The sequence below is a fragment of the Crinia signifera genome, chromosome 8 (genome assembly GCF_055691185.1).
Source record: "Crinia signifera chromosome 8, ASM5569118v1, whole genome shotgun sequence".
In the NCBI taxonomy this organism is placed as follows: Eukaryota; Metazoa; Chordata; class Amphibia; order Anura; family Myobatrachidae; genus Crinia; species Crinia signifera.
This window is the reverse complement of record NC_139224.1, coordinates 157,592,650-157,607,192: the sequence shown is the minus strand read 5'-3', so window position 1 is coordinate 157,607,192 and position 14,543 is coordinate 157,592,650.

Genomic DNA, 14,543 nt, shown 5'->3' with positions numbered 1-14,543 from the left:
TAAATTTAAAAGGCACAAAAGTCACGGATCCATCTGAAATTGCGAATGCCTTCGCAGAGTATTATTCATCACTGTACAATTTAAAAAAAGACCCTGAAACCCCCCAACCCACGACGGAAGGTATAGCCTCATTTTTAGAAAAGATCTCTCTACCCTCCCTGGACCAGGCCACTCTCGTTTCTTTGGAGAGCCCCTGGTCGATAGATGAAATTGAGAAAGCCATATCGGACCTCCCACTAGAAAAGGCACCAGGCCCCGACGGCTACACTAATAAATTTTACAAAATCTTCAAAAATTTCCTTTCCCGTCCAATGCAACAAGTATATGAGGAGGCTTCCGCAACAGGGTCCTTTCCAACAGAAATGTTAGAGGCGCGAATAGTCGCATTCCCCAAACCGGGGAAGAATCCCTCTCACCTTGCCAACTTTCGACCCATTGCACTTCTAAACACCGATGTGAAAATATACGCAAAGCTCATTGCCAACAGACTTGCGCCGCTGCTCCCATCCCTCATCTGTCATGACCAGGTGGGGTTTGTGGGTGGCCGCCAAGCATCGGATAACACTAGAAGACTGATTGATGTCCTAGATGCGTTCTCCGTGTCCCCTGAGCCGCTGCTCCTGCTCTCGCTGGATGCGGAGAAGGCATTTGACCGCTTGCACTGGGGCTATTTGCGGGCGGTGCTGATTAAATTTGGTATTAAGGATAGAGCCCTATCATCAATATTAGCCTTATACTCGATCCCATCGGCTAAAGTCTTCATAAACGGAATGCTATCTGCGGCATTTGCTATATCCAACGGCACATGCCAGGGCTGCCCCCTTTCCCCCTTGATGTTCACCTTAGCAATTGAACCACTGGCCGAAACTATTAGGACCACAACTACAATAACAGGCCCCTCATTGTTTGGTCACTCGCAGAAAATATGCCTATTTGCGGATGATGTGTTGTTGGCTATTACAAATCCTAGTACCTCCTTACGAGACCTACACAAAGTCCTACAAGTATATACATCAGTTTCCTTTTATAAACTAAACTGCTCCAAAACGGAAGCTCTCCCGATCCACTTCACCCCTACTTTGCTAGACCAACTTAAATCCAAATATTCATACGCCTGGCAGGAAAATAGCATCAAATACCTGGGCATACAAGTCCCGGCAAAAGCACAAAACATTCTTTCATGTAATTATCTCCCCCTACTAGCTAATCTTAAAAAATTAACACAGGAATGGATGATGCAACACGTGTCATGGATGGGCCGCATAGCGGCGCTAAAAATGATGCTGCTTCCAAAACTGCTATATCTATTTAGAACAATTCCCATATAACTGCCCGACACCCTGCTAGCTAAATTCAACAAACTATTTGCATCATACATTTGGAAAGGCAAAAAACCAAGGCTAGCAAGGAGGATAATGGCTCAACCTAAACCCTATGGAGGTCTGGCGTACCCAGACCTCCAAGCGTACCAGAGGGCCTCGTTGCTATCCTCTATAGGGGCATGGATGGTAAATGATAATCCTAAACCTTGGGTCATAGTGGAAAGAGGACTAGTATCTCAATTCCCCCTCATGGATTTACTATGGCTACCTCCATCAGAGGTAAAACAATTTACCCAACCTTCTATAGTAGTTCAGGCGGTATGTAAAACATGGAATACGCTGAGGTCCCGCATGCTAGGAGGGCCACAACCCACGCTAGAACTGTCACTGAGAGGACTGGCACGCCTGATCCCAGACTTGTCCCTTGACCTGTGGACAGCTAATAATATACTTACACTGAATGATATAACAGATTCAGGAACAATACTTTCCTTTACCCAAATTCAGGAAAAATATTCCATACCCTGGAAAGAGTTTTATAAATATTTACAGGTACGACACTGGCTACAGGCTGTCTCCCCACCCTCTCGGGCCCTGAAGCCAATACCTAATGCAACAGGGGTTCTACTCCATAGGACAAACAGTAAAGGTGCAATATCAAGATGGTACACCTCTCTAGTCACACCTCAACATTATTCAAAACTCTCATCTCAAATTAAATGGGAAACAGATATGGGCTTTACTATGTCAGAAGAGGAGTGGCAGTCCGTCTTTCAGATGTGCTTTAAAATGTCTAAATGCGTATCCCATATAGAACAATTTTTTAAACTACTACATAGGATGTATATGACCCCCGCCCTTCTCCACAAAATAAGCGCTTCGAACCCACGTTCATGCTGGCGCAATTGTGGCGGTGTGGGATCAATATACCATATATTTTGGTCTTGCCCTCTAGTAACTGACCTTTGGAGGAGAGTATTCCGATTAGTTTCCAATATACTACATTACCCTATCGACCCACGGCCGAAGGTTGCACTGTTTCACGTCCTCCCAGACATAGCCTCATACTCCGATAAGTATGTAGTTAGTCATATATTGGCCTCAACTAAACGGCTTCTAGCCCGCAACTGGAGGACAACTAACATACCTAGCCTTAAAGAGATAGAAGAAGCAGTACAATCTCACTTCGAATTCGAATTAGCGGGCACATCTTTTAACGCATCGACAACATCTCCCGCAACTAGATTATGGCAGACTTGGATGGAATATAACCAGAACTAGCGATGTAGAAGTTAAACAGGGTATGCACTTTCTAACTCTGAACAATATATTGTATTATTGTACTTCCGCACTATGTTTTTACAATATGGAACTGTAACCGTACCCCCCCCCCCCCCCTCCCTCCCCACCCCTTTCTCTGTTCTGTACCATTTCCCCATAAAACAGAAAAATCAAAGTCATAAGAAACTCTTGCAATGTTACATTGTTTATTTTGATACGTGACTTCAATAAAAAGTTAAATTTGAAGAAAATAGTGTAAAATAAATGTAATGAACTTGTTGCAGGTGATGTATCATGGAAGGGGTGCCTAGATGGTTATTGTTCCTACTTCTACTAACTTTGGCCTTACAGATGGAATATATGCCTTCAAACATGTTAGGATTTGAGTAAAAATAATCCTCCACCCAAGAGGTTGTTTTTTGTTTTGGTCTTAGTATCATAATGGCTTTCTTTTATCTCAGGCAAGAGCATCTGCCACATGTAACATCATCATTGATATCTTCATTAGTGTCAGATAGTACACAAATATCCCTCTCATAATGTTGAACTTCCACACTAGCATCTTCAATTTCTATTATGTCATCATTACCACAGGGCCATCTTAACAGCAGTGTGGGCCCCTGGGCAAAGCAATGCACTGGGGCCCTTAGCACCCCCCACCCATAGGAGGGGAGAATGGGTATCAGCAGCAGCTTTTATGTCCCACGGGTGGCAGGGGGTGCTCTATCTTCCATTCAACTTGTAGGACCTGGAGCAGTGACTTCTGCTAATTACTCCTTTACTGCACAGGTGGTGAGAGGGACGTGTGGAAGGGGGCACTGAGTTGAATGAAGGGTCCCTTGTAAATGACTTCCAGGGAGGTAGGGGGTGTTCTATATGCAGGGGAGGGTTGGATAATGGAGTGGGCTTAATATTTGTCATTTTCCGGTGGAAGGGCAGCTTGTTTGACCGCAGATATCGCCATTATCTGGAAATAGGTTTCTTAGCCTTCAATAGTATAAAAACCTAGAGTCCCAACTTTCAGGAGGTGCTGGGGACTTGGAGATCAGAGATCAGGAGCAAGCGCAGTCCATTGACAAAATATAAAACTGCACTCCAGACGTTTAGAGCTGGAGCAGGGACCGGATGCTGGAAGGCTGATATCTCTGGTTCTGGGTATGATAGAGACAAGCCACTAGGGTCGACAGAAAGGGGAGAGTCCCAGCTTTTGGAATGTACTCTTACAAAAACTCTAAGTCATGCTGGGTACACACCAGGACGACTAGGGACTGATTCTGTCAATTTAGATCCAATTCCGGTTGTATGCAGATTGTATGTACTATCGTGTGTTTTTGACATTTATTTGATCCGATTCCGATCCAATGCGCGTACACGCCACTCGTTTGGTCGCATCTTTGGTCCTACGTGCTGCAGGTAGGATCCGGCAATCCCAGGCCGACCGACCGTCAATCGTATGCAGATCGTGAGTGTTTTTTGCCGCCTCCGTCGTCCGTCGTTTGATCCAGCCTATTTGAGTGGCATTTCCTAAACACTCCCCCAGCGCCATGTTTTTCCACATAGCAAACAGTGCTGGCGCAGCAGTTGGACTCTCCTTCTTGTCTCATCTCCCAGAACAACAACCTGGTATGTTTGCACTCCCAATGCTCTCCTATGCATGCCCACTGTTGCCACCAATGTATATAGTGTGTATAGAGCACTGGTTTGGCAACCGTGCACCCGACCATGTCACTGTTTGCTCGGGTGGGCCACATGTGTGTGTGTGTATACATATAACCATTGTCCACCATTGCAGTATTCCATGCACTCCTCTCTGCTAGGCCCCATTCACCTGTGTGTGTGTGTTTGTGTATATATTGATATATACATATAACCATTGTCCACCATTGAAGTATTCCATGCACTCCTCTCTGCTAGGCCCCATTCACCTGTGTGTGTGTGTTTGTGTATATATTGATATATACATATAACCATTGTCCACCATTGAAGTATTCCATGCACTCCTCTCTGCTAGGCCCCATTCACCTGTGTGTGTGTGTGTGTTTGTTTGTGTATATATACATATAACCATTGCAGTATTCCATGCACTCCTCTCTGCTAGGCCCCATTCACCTGTGTGTGTGTGTGTTTGTGTATATATTGATATATACATATAACCATTGTCCACCATTGCAGTATTCCATGCACTCCTCTCTGCTAGGCCCCATTCACCTGTGTGTGTGTGTGTGTTTGTGTATATATATTGATATATACATATAACCATTGTCCACCATTGCAGTATTCCATGCACTCCACTCTGCTAGGCCCCATTCACCTGTGTGTGTGTGTGTATATATTGACATATACATATAACCATTGTCCACCATTGCAGTATTCCATGCACTCCTCTCTGCTAGGCCCCATTCACCTGTGTGTGTGTGTGTGTGTGTGTGTGTGTGTGTGTGTGTGTTTGTGTATATATTGATATATACATATAACCATTGTCCACCATTGCAGTATTCCATGCACTCCACTCTGCTAGGCCCCATTCACCTGTGTGTGTGTGTTTGTGTATATATTGATATATACATATAACCATTGTCCACCATTGCAGTATTCCATGCACTCCTCTCTGCTAGGTTCCATTCACCTGTGTGTGAATAGCAATCTGCACAATAAAATGTATAGTGGTTTTCATAAAAGTTTATTAACATTTTAAATACTTAAAACATAGGTAAACTGGTAACTATAACTATAAAAATGTAATTATGAAACAAAACATGGATATAACTATAACAACTAAAATGGTTTTATCTTTTTACAGTCCAAATGTCCAACGCAAAGGAACAAGAGTTTTTAGAAGGGTTTATTGAAAAATATCGTTCACATGAATGCCTGTGGCGAACAAAATCCAAAGAATATTCAAACAAAATGAAAAGAAACCAAGCCTTGGAGGACTTGTCTCGCTACAGTCTCCCATTTCACCCAGAGGCCAATGTTGAATGGGTGCGGAAATGCATCCAGAATCTGCGCACTGTGTTTTTAAAGGAACACAAGAAGGTGGAGGCTGCAAAGAAGTCTGGAGCTGGAGTCGACGAGATGTATCAAACATCGCTCTGGTACTATGATAGGTTGACGTTCACCCTCAGCCAGGAGTCAATGAGGACAGGAGTAGTCCTGATGGTCGAACAGGAAAACCAAGAAGTCACGGCGCAGGAGGAGGAGAATTCGCAGTCTGCATCGGTGAGTCTATTTGTTGGGCTATCTAATTGATTCCTCCTGCCAATCCACAGCCCCCTCCCCATTAAAGTAGGCCATGTACTCTTCCCTCACCTGTTTGGCTCGTGCACTCCCTGTGAAGTGTTGTGTTGGGGTTTGCAAGGAGGATATCTGCACTACCTCCTCTGGCAGATCTTGGTCTTCTTGGAGTGCTGTGCCTGTAGCCCTTTGCTGTGTGGCTTTTCTGCGGAGCAAATTGTGCAGGACACAGCACGCCGTGACAACCCAGTCAATTTTGTCCACCCTCAGGTTAATGGCAGTGTGGAAAATGCGAAACCGGCTAGCCAGGATGCCAAAAGCATTTTCCACAACACGCCGTGCCCTGGATAGCCTGTAGTTGAAGATCCTTTTGTCGTGGTTCAGGCCCCTTTGCGCATATGGCTTCATGACATGCTCGTGCAGGCCAAAAGCCTCGTCTGCCACAAAAACAAAGTTAAGCCCCTGTTTAGTTTCCTGGACAGACGGCAAGTGAAGGGTGTTCGCTATGAGCCTTTCGTAGAACTTTGTGTCCTTGAAAGTGCCACCATCCGGTGCACGGCCATTCCTTCCTACATCCAGGAAGATAAACTCATAGTTCGCATTAACAACAGCCATTAGTACAATGCTAAAATAGCCCTTGTAATTAAAGTAGTAGGAACCACTATTGATAGGCTGGGCTATGCGTACATGTTTGCCATCAATGGCTCCACCGCAATTTGGAAAGTTCCATCGCTGTTCAAACTCCTCTGCGATGACTTTCCATTCATTCACGCTGGTAGGGAACTGAAATTAGAAGTAAATAGAATTGATTAGTAAACATGTTCAATTTTTTTACAGCTTGGTGACTACCCACCTGCAACCCCAGACCTATCTGTCCTATCTGATAATGCATGCACATCGAGCGAAGCTCCTACTCCGGCACACACTCCGCCACCCACCCTGGAACCCACTCCACCACTCCCCCGTGCCAAAAAAATGCGTGGCAAAGGAAAAAAAGGAGAAGCAGCAGCACATGAAGAATTTATGATGCGGGCACAGCAAGTCCTGCAAAGAAACCCGGACAAACATGACAACTACTTCACTTATGTGGCAGAGTGTGTTCGCAACATGGCTCCGGACCAGCAACTTACTTTTGAAAAGTTATGCATGGAGTTGGTGTATAATGGCAGTTTAGGGTATCCCAACAGTGGCACTAAAATAGTTGGCATGGGTAGTGCACCAGACACACCACTGTCATTAGAATCACCAGTGCCTACTCCGCCTGCCACCGTACCACCTACCACCGTACCAGGCCAGTCGAGCACAATTCCAACACATACCCAGTCAACACCTACAGTACACAGCCTTCTCAACCCCCCCAGTACCGTCAATTCTACAGTTATTTACTGATAGAAGATCCAGAGTCTCCTGTTTTTGAGGATCTGTCTTAAAAAATAGGCTATTTTATCATTTACCATCGACATGGTTTCAGCTGCAGGTATGTGATGGCCACTGCTCACATGGCGTATGGCGCACATCAATGGGGCCGGGACCATTGCATCTGCGCCATGCGCCATGCGGGCCGCAGCCTTTACATATCTGCAGCAGACATCCTCTGCCACACAGTACCTTATCCCTACTGTTGTAAGGGCCTGTTTCAGAAGTTACCAGAGTGTTTTTTTCTTGGTTTTCTACGTATATGCTGCTACCTGTACCTGCATTACCAGAGGGAGAACAGGATTCTCCTCAATCTGGAGAGCAAACTCCATTTATTGCCCTTTTGTCTTTGCCAATAGTATGGGGTACTGTGTGGCAGACATGGTCTCAGCTTCAGGTATGTGATGGCCACTGCTCACATGGCGTATGGCGCACATCAATGGGGCCGGGGCCATTGCATCTGCGCCATGCGCCATGTGGGCCGCAGCCTTTACATATCTGCAGCAGACATCCTCTGCCGCACAGTACCTTATCCCTACTGTTGTAAGTGCCTGTTTCAGAAGTTACCAGAGTGTGTTTTTTTTTCTTTTTATATCCTGCTACCTGTACCTGCATTACCAGAGGGAGAACAGGATTCTCCTCAATCTGGAGAGCAAACTCCATTTATTGCCCTTTTTTCTTTGCCAATAGTATGGGGTACTATGTGGCAGACATGGTCTCAGCTGCAGGTATGTGATGGCCACTGCTCACATGTCGTATGGCGCACAGCAATGGGGCCGGGACCATTGCATCTGCGCCATGTGGGCCGCAGCCTTTACATATCTGCGGCAGACATCCTCTGCCACACAGTAGCCCGTACTTATTGGGAAAGTTTAAACTGGGTCATACATACTTAAATGTTTATATATAGTGTGTTTTTGTACAATATCTTTTATATATGGTATTATAATATATTTGTGTTGACACAATGGGGGAAATTTACTAAAGAAAATTTGTAAAAACATAGGTGTATTTGTATCCAGAAATACACTTATTTTTGACATTTACTATCCCAAAAATACGGCAATTCGTATTCGTATTGATGTGCTATCAATACGAATACGAATTGCCGTATTTTCGGGATTGTAAATGTCAAAAATAAGTGTATTTCTGGATACAAATACACCTAATTTTTACAAATTTCCTTTAGTACATTTCCCCCTATAAATCTATTTACTATTTATTTTTTTAAATTACGTATTTTTTATTGGTTTTACATTAGCAGTAACAGACATTTAACCCTGCAAACATCAGGTTAGTGTTAGATCCATTGGTGTACGCATAAATTATACAATGGGTAGAATGTCATACATTGATATGCATACAAGTGCGGCCATAGCCATTTATATTCACAGCGTACATAATGTGCACAGACAGGAAATCAGCTACACAGGGTGTAGCTGGGCATGTATTAAATCAAGCACTCGGAGGCGCCATCCAAGCTCCCAGGATTGTAGAGATATATGGATAGTATAAATGCATGGCCATGTTTCAAAGCAATTCTCTAAGCACCAATGATCTATCTCATATAGTAAACAGCTAACAATAATATCCTCGTCTAACTAAAATAGACTAACATTATTGATAAGAAATGAACCCCAGTAACAAAAAAAAACCTCCCAAATGACCCAAAACAACCCACCAGATAACCCCCCACCCTGTACTACCCACCCCCAACTTAGGTGTACCTGGAGCCCTACAACTATACTGCCCCTAAACCCCTACTACATTAAAGTAACTATCTAACTAACCCCCCCCCCCCCCACACACACACACACACACATATATAGTCATAGGATATTAGCCGGATAACTGGCAGGGACAAAAAAAAAAAAAAAGAGAAGGATACATTTATATTATGTACTGGACATATTAGTATAGGTACAAGTGACTTATGTTATGGAGTTATATAGATAAAACTATTGCCATTTGTAGATCTGTGAAAATTAAAGAAACATATCCATATACTGTCCCGGATAGAAGGGCACAAGTTCCAGTTTAGTAGTCTAGGCGTCGTAGTAAGCTAGGCATCGAAAGCAGGAGGAGAAGCGATCATGGGAACAGGATTCACACCATCTTCGAACGGGGTATTAGGATAAGTCCCACAATGGTAGTAAGACCATATCCAGCCCAATGCAGAGTATAACATATAAAAGTGGGGCAGTCCTGAGCAAGTGGTGCCAAGCATGAAGTAGCAGGTCAGGGCTTTAAAGGAGTTTCCAACAATTAAAGCAGGATCCTGTAGACCTGCATCCCGAAACAGCAAAGGATCAGAAGCCATGGGGCATACGATGTCACAGCATGCAGTAAGGGTGTCTTCGGAGGTACCAGCGAATGCATCGTCAAAACAGGAGCGAGAGGTAGTGTCACACTGTGGAGGATCAAAAGCCATGGGGCATACAGTGTCACAGCATGTAGTCAGGGTATCTTCAATCATGCCAGCAGATGCATCATCAGTGTAGGAGCAAGAGATATTATCACACTGGAGAGTCAGAAGCCATGGGGCATATAGTGTCACAGCATATAGACAGAGTGTGTTCATGTCTGGCGTCAAAGTTAGCATCAATGTAGGAGCGAGAGGTGGTGTCAGAGTATTTCTCTTTCAATGGTCCTGGTGACACAGCTCAACACTGGGATGTAGGAGGGTCCGAAGGAGCCAGGCACCTATCCTAAAGCTTTAGAGGGTAGGCTCCTCCCCTACTGCATCCCTGGACTCCCCAGTTCGTGTTAGGTGCCCACTGGAGTGGGTGCTATTCTAAAGGGCTGCGGGAGCAGCCGAAGAAATAGAGTAGTTAGGGAATTTTTATTGTTTTATTAACTTTCACCCTAGCTAGGTAGGCACAGTGTGAGGATTCTCATAGTGAATCCTCACACTGCTGGCGCAGCAGGAGCTGACAGAATCGCGTCCTGTCAGCTCTCTGTGCACAGGGGAGATGCTGTCTGGTCTCCCTGTGCAGCGCTTTCAGCCTCTATTAAGAGGCTGCCTGGGCTCCGGAGTAGCCTGAAACCGGCTCCACAATTAGGTGGGGATCATGGGGGACAGACGCTCCGTGATGGCGGCGGCCATTTTATGCGGAGCTTACACGCTGAGCTCCTATATGAGAGGACAGCAGCGTTGTGACAGGCATGTTCCAAGTGGTCCCCAGTCGAGGGGGAGACACTGGAACTAGGAAATCCTACCTAAGGAGCGGCTGGCTGGGGGTGGTTGGCGCCAAAAGGTCACGGACCCCGCAGCAGCAGGGACTTTTGGTCTCTTCCTTCACTCTGACTTTGGCGCCTTTCAGAAAGCTTGCAGCGGAGCTGAGCTGGCTTACTGATCCTGGCAGAGTGACTTGGATTTCCTGGGCATCGCTTCCCCGCAGTTGAAACCAACAGACAGCTAAGTGACTGGGTGCATTGACTCTGTATAAACGCTTGTACATTGTTTGCACTGTGTATACTGAGATATATATATTTTTCACTTGCATCATGTCTGAGCATCAGGCTGTGGTTTTGGGGGAGGGAGCCCTTAGTGCACTGAGCGCGTGCAATGTTTGCACACAAAAGTTTGTCCCTGAGCAGATGGCCAAGGGGGGCTTATGTATTACTTGCGCTGATGTGAGACCCATGGGCAGTGAACCCCATAGGGCAGAGCAGAGTGAACCTGCGTGGGCCAGTGCCCTAGGCAGGTCAGTAAACGCTTTGGTGCAGCTTCTGGACAGGCAGAGTGATGTGTTGGTAGAATCACAGAGACCTATGCCATCATCTCAGCAGTCTTCTGGCTCCTTGCCTCTTACCCAGGCAGATCCTGCGCTTATTCAGGTGATGCAGGATACTGCTAAGGGGATCACCAGGTTCAGTGAGATACTGGACAAAATGGATGATGTTGCAGGGACCCCTAAAAGGTCTTATGCTATGCCTACTGTGGTAGATGTGGAGGAGGGAGAGTATAATGACACACCCTGGGATCAGGGTGATGATTTTGAAGAGACCTCTGCTGCTGGTATAGAGGATCTCATTGTAGCTGTAAAACAGGCTTTAAAACTGTCTGTGGAGGATAAGACTCCCGTTAAAGGTGTTTTTAAGCGACAGCAGAAGGAGGCTGTTACTTTTCCTTCAGATGAGGGGTTGCAGGAATTATTGGAGGGGGCTTGGAAAACCCCGGATAAGAGGCTACAGATGCCTAAGAGATTCCTTAGTCTGTACCCCATGCCAGAGTCTCATGCTGAACTCTGGGAAAAGGTGCCTGTTGTGGATGCTTCAGTGGCACGTTTATCCAAAGCTACGGTATTGCCTGTACAGGGCGGTGCAGCTTTTAAAGATTCTGTGGATAAAAAGCTGGAGGGAAACCTCAAGGCTATTTTTGAAGGGGTGGGGTTTACCCTACGCCCCCTTATTGCTTCAGCCTGGGTCTCTAAGGCCATGATAGAGTGGGCTGGTGAATTATGCACCATGCTGCAGGCTGACCCTGGTGCTTTGCTTGTAGCAGAAAAGATGAAGGCTGCTGCAGAATATGCGGTGGAAGCAGAGGAGGAAGCTCTTAAAATGGCTACCAGAGTGTCCACAGTCTCTATTAATGCCAGGAGAGTGCTCTGGCTTAAGGCCTGGGAAGCGGACAATGAGTCCAAGAAGGCCCTAGAAATGTTAGCTTTCAAGGGAAAGTTACTTTTTGGTTCTGAGCTAGAGGAGATTATAAAACAAGCCACGGGCGGCAAGAGTACATTTCTGCCGGCCTCCTCAGCAAAGCAGACATCCAGATTCGCTGCTTTTAGGCCGTCCTTTCGGCCCTCCCCTAGAGGTGGTGCGTCCTTTCGAGGACAGTCTTTCAGGGGAAAGTTTCAGGCCTCTAGGGGCAAAACTCAAAGGTCCAAGTTTGGCTCCTTCCATAAGAAGCCTGCCTCCAAAGGAGAGGACAAACCCTCCGCATGACTGTCAGGGGATGGGCCCGACAGTGATAAAGGTGGGGGGGGCGTCTCACACACTTCAGGGACGCATGGGCTTCTCTAGACCAGGATGCCTGGGTCTTAGAGATTATTACCCAGGGTTACAAAATCCCTTTCAGAGGGTTGCCTCCGAAGAGGTTCATCCCCACACCCGTGCCGAAACAGGCGCTCCTTCGCACAGCTCTTATGAGAGCGGCTCATTCCCTTTTGCAAAAAGGGGTGGTTATTCCGGTTCCCAGGGCAGAGTGGAAGAAGGGCTTTTACTCCACGCTGTTCCTGGTGCCCAAACCAGACGGGTCTTTCAGACCAATACTAAACTTGAAGTCCTTAAATGTCCACCTATGGGTAGACCATTTCAAAATGGAGTCTTTAAGGTCTGTACTCCTGAGTCTGGACCAGGGAGAATTTTTGGCGTCCATGGATGTCCAGGACGCATATCTGCACGTTCCCATTCACCCGGAACATCAGACCCTGTTGAGGTTTGCTATAGGAGACCTGCATTTACAATTCCGGGCGTTACCCTTTGGGCTAGCAACCGCGCCAAGGGTATTCACAAAGATAATGTCAGTGATGGCGGCGGTGCTGAGGCTCAGGGGAATCACAGTAATACCCTATTTGGACGATCTCCTGTTCAAAGCAGGGTCAGCAGCCATGCTTCAAAGTCACTTGGCAGAGGCCATCAGTTTTTTGCAGGCTCACGGCTGGATTTTAAATTTACAAAAATCTCAGTTGGTACCATCACAGAGGCTTCAATTCTTGGGAGTCATACTGGATACCCATCTCCATCGGGTATTTCTCCCGGAGGTAAAGGCCAGGGATCTGGTCACCTTAGTTCAGGAGATTCTCAGAGCTCCGAGCTTGTCAGTATGGAGGTGCCTCAAGCTCCTGGGGAAAATGGTGGCGTCATTCGAGACGCTTCAATTTGCCAGGTTCCACTCTCGGGTGTTCCAATGGAACATTTTGTCAACCTGGTCAGGAAACACTCTGACCATGAAGGCGGAGATGATAGTGCTGTCTTCGGACACTCGAGACTCCTTGAAATGGTGGACAGAAGTAGATTCCCTTCAGTGGAGTCGGTCAATACAGACCTGGGACTGGTTGGTAGTAACTACCGACGCCAGTCTCAGGGGCTGGGGGGCAGTAGTCCTGGATCTCAGGCTGCAGGGCCTGTGGACGGCAGAAGAATCAGTGTTACCAATCAACATCTTGGAGCTGAGAGCTGTCTGGAAAGTGATTTCCTTGGCGGGAGACAGGTTACGGAACCTCCCTTTGAGGATTCAGACCGACAATGCCACAGCTGTGGCGTATCTGAATCACCAGGGAGGTACACGCAGCAGATTGGCCATGTGGGAGGTGTCCAGAATCTTCCTATGGGCGGAACAGAATGTTCCTGCTGTGTCGGCTATATTCATTCCAGGAGTGGAGAATATAGAAGCAGACTTCCTGAGCAGGGAGGAGCTCAAGGAAGGAGAATGGAGCTTACACCCTCAGGTGTTTCACCAGATCACTGCGATGTGGGGAACTCCGGATTTGGACCTGATGGCATGCCAGAACGAGAGATCCGCTAGCAGAGGCAGTGGATGCCATGACTACTCATTGGCAGGGAGATCTTCTTTATGCATTCCCTCCAATTCCAATGTTAGCGAGACTTTTGAAGAGGGTACAGGACCAGAAGGTTCCGGTGATCCTTGTGGCCCCAGATTGGCCAAGGAGGTCCTGGTACTCGAGGCTTCAGAGGTTGTCTGTGGACTCATGGCGTCTACCTCTGAGACCAGATCTGCTAAGACAAGGCCCATTCAATCACCTGGATTCCGATCGATTGATTTTGACGGCCTGGCTATTGAAGCCGCCATTTTGAAAAGGAAAGGGTTTTCTGACGCAGTAGTGCAGACTATGATAAAAGCCAGGAAAGCTGTTTCCTCTGCAAATTATTATAGAGTCTGGAAGACTTACATTAGATGGTGTGAGAGGCGAAAAGCTCACACATCTCACTTCAAATTATCAAGAATGTTGGAATTCTTACAAGATGGTTTTTCATCGGGCCTAAGCCTTCAATCATTGATGGTGCAGATTTCAGCCTTGTCCATCTATTTCCAAAAAAGAATAGCCATTTTGCCGGAGATTCAAACTTTTTTACAGGGGGTATCCAGACTGAAACCCCCTTACAAGCAACCAGTAGCGCCTTGGGATCTGTCACTGGTTTTGGATTGCCTTCAGAAGGCACCATTTGAGCCTTTAAGGTCGGCTGACTTTAAGTTTCTCACGTGGAAGCTAGTGTTTTTGTTAGCAGTAGCATCTGCTAAAAGAGTGTCAGAGTTGGGAGCCTTGT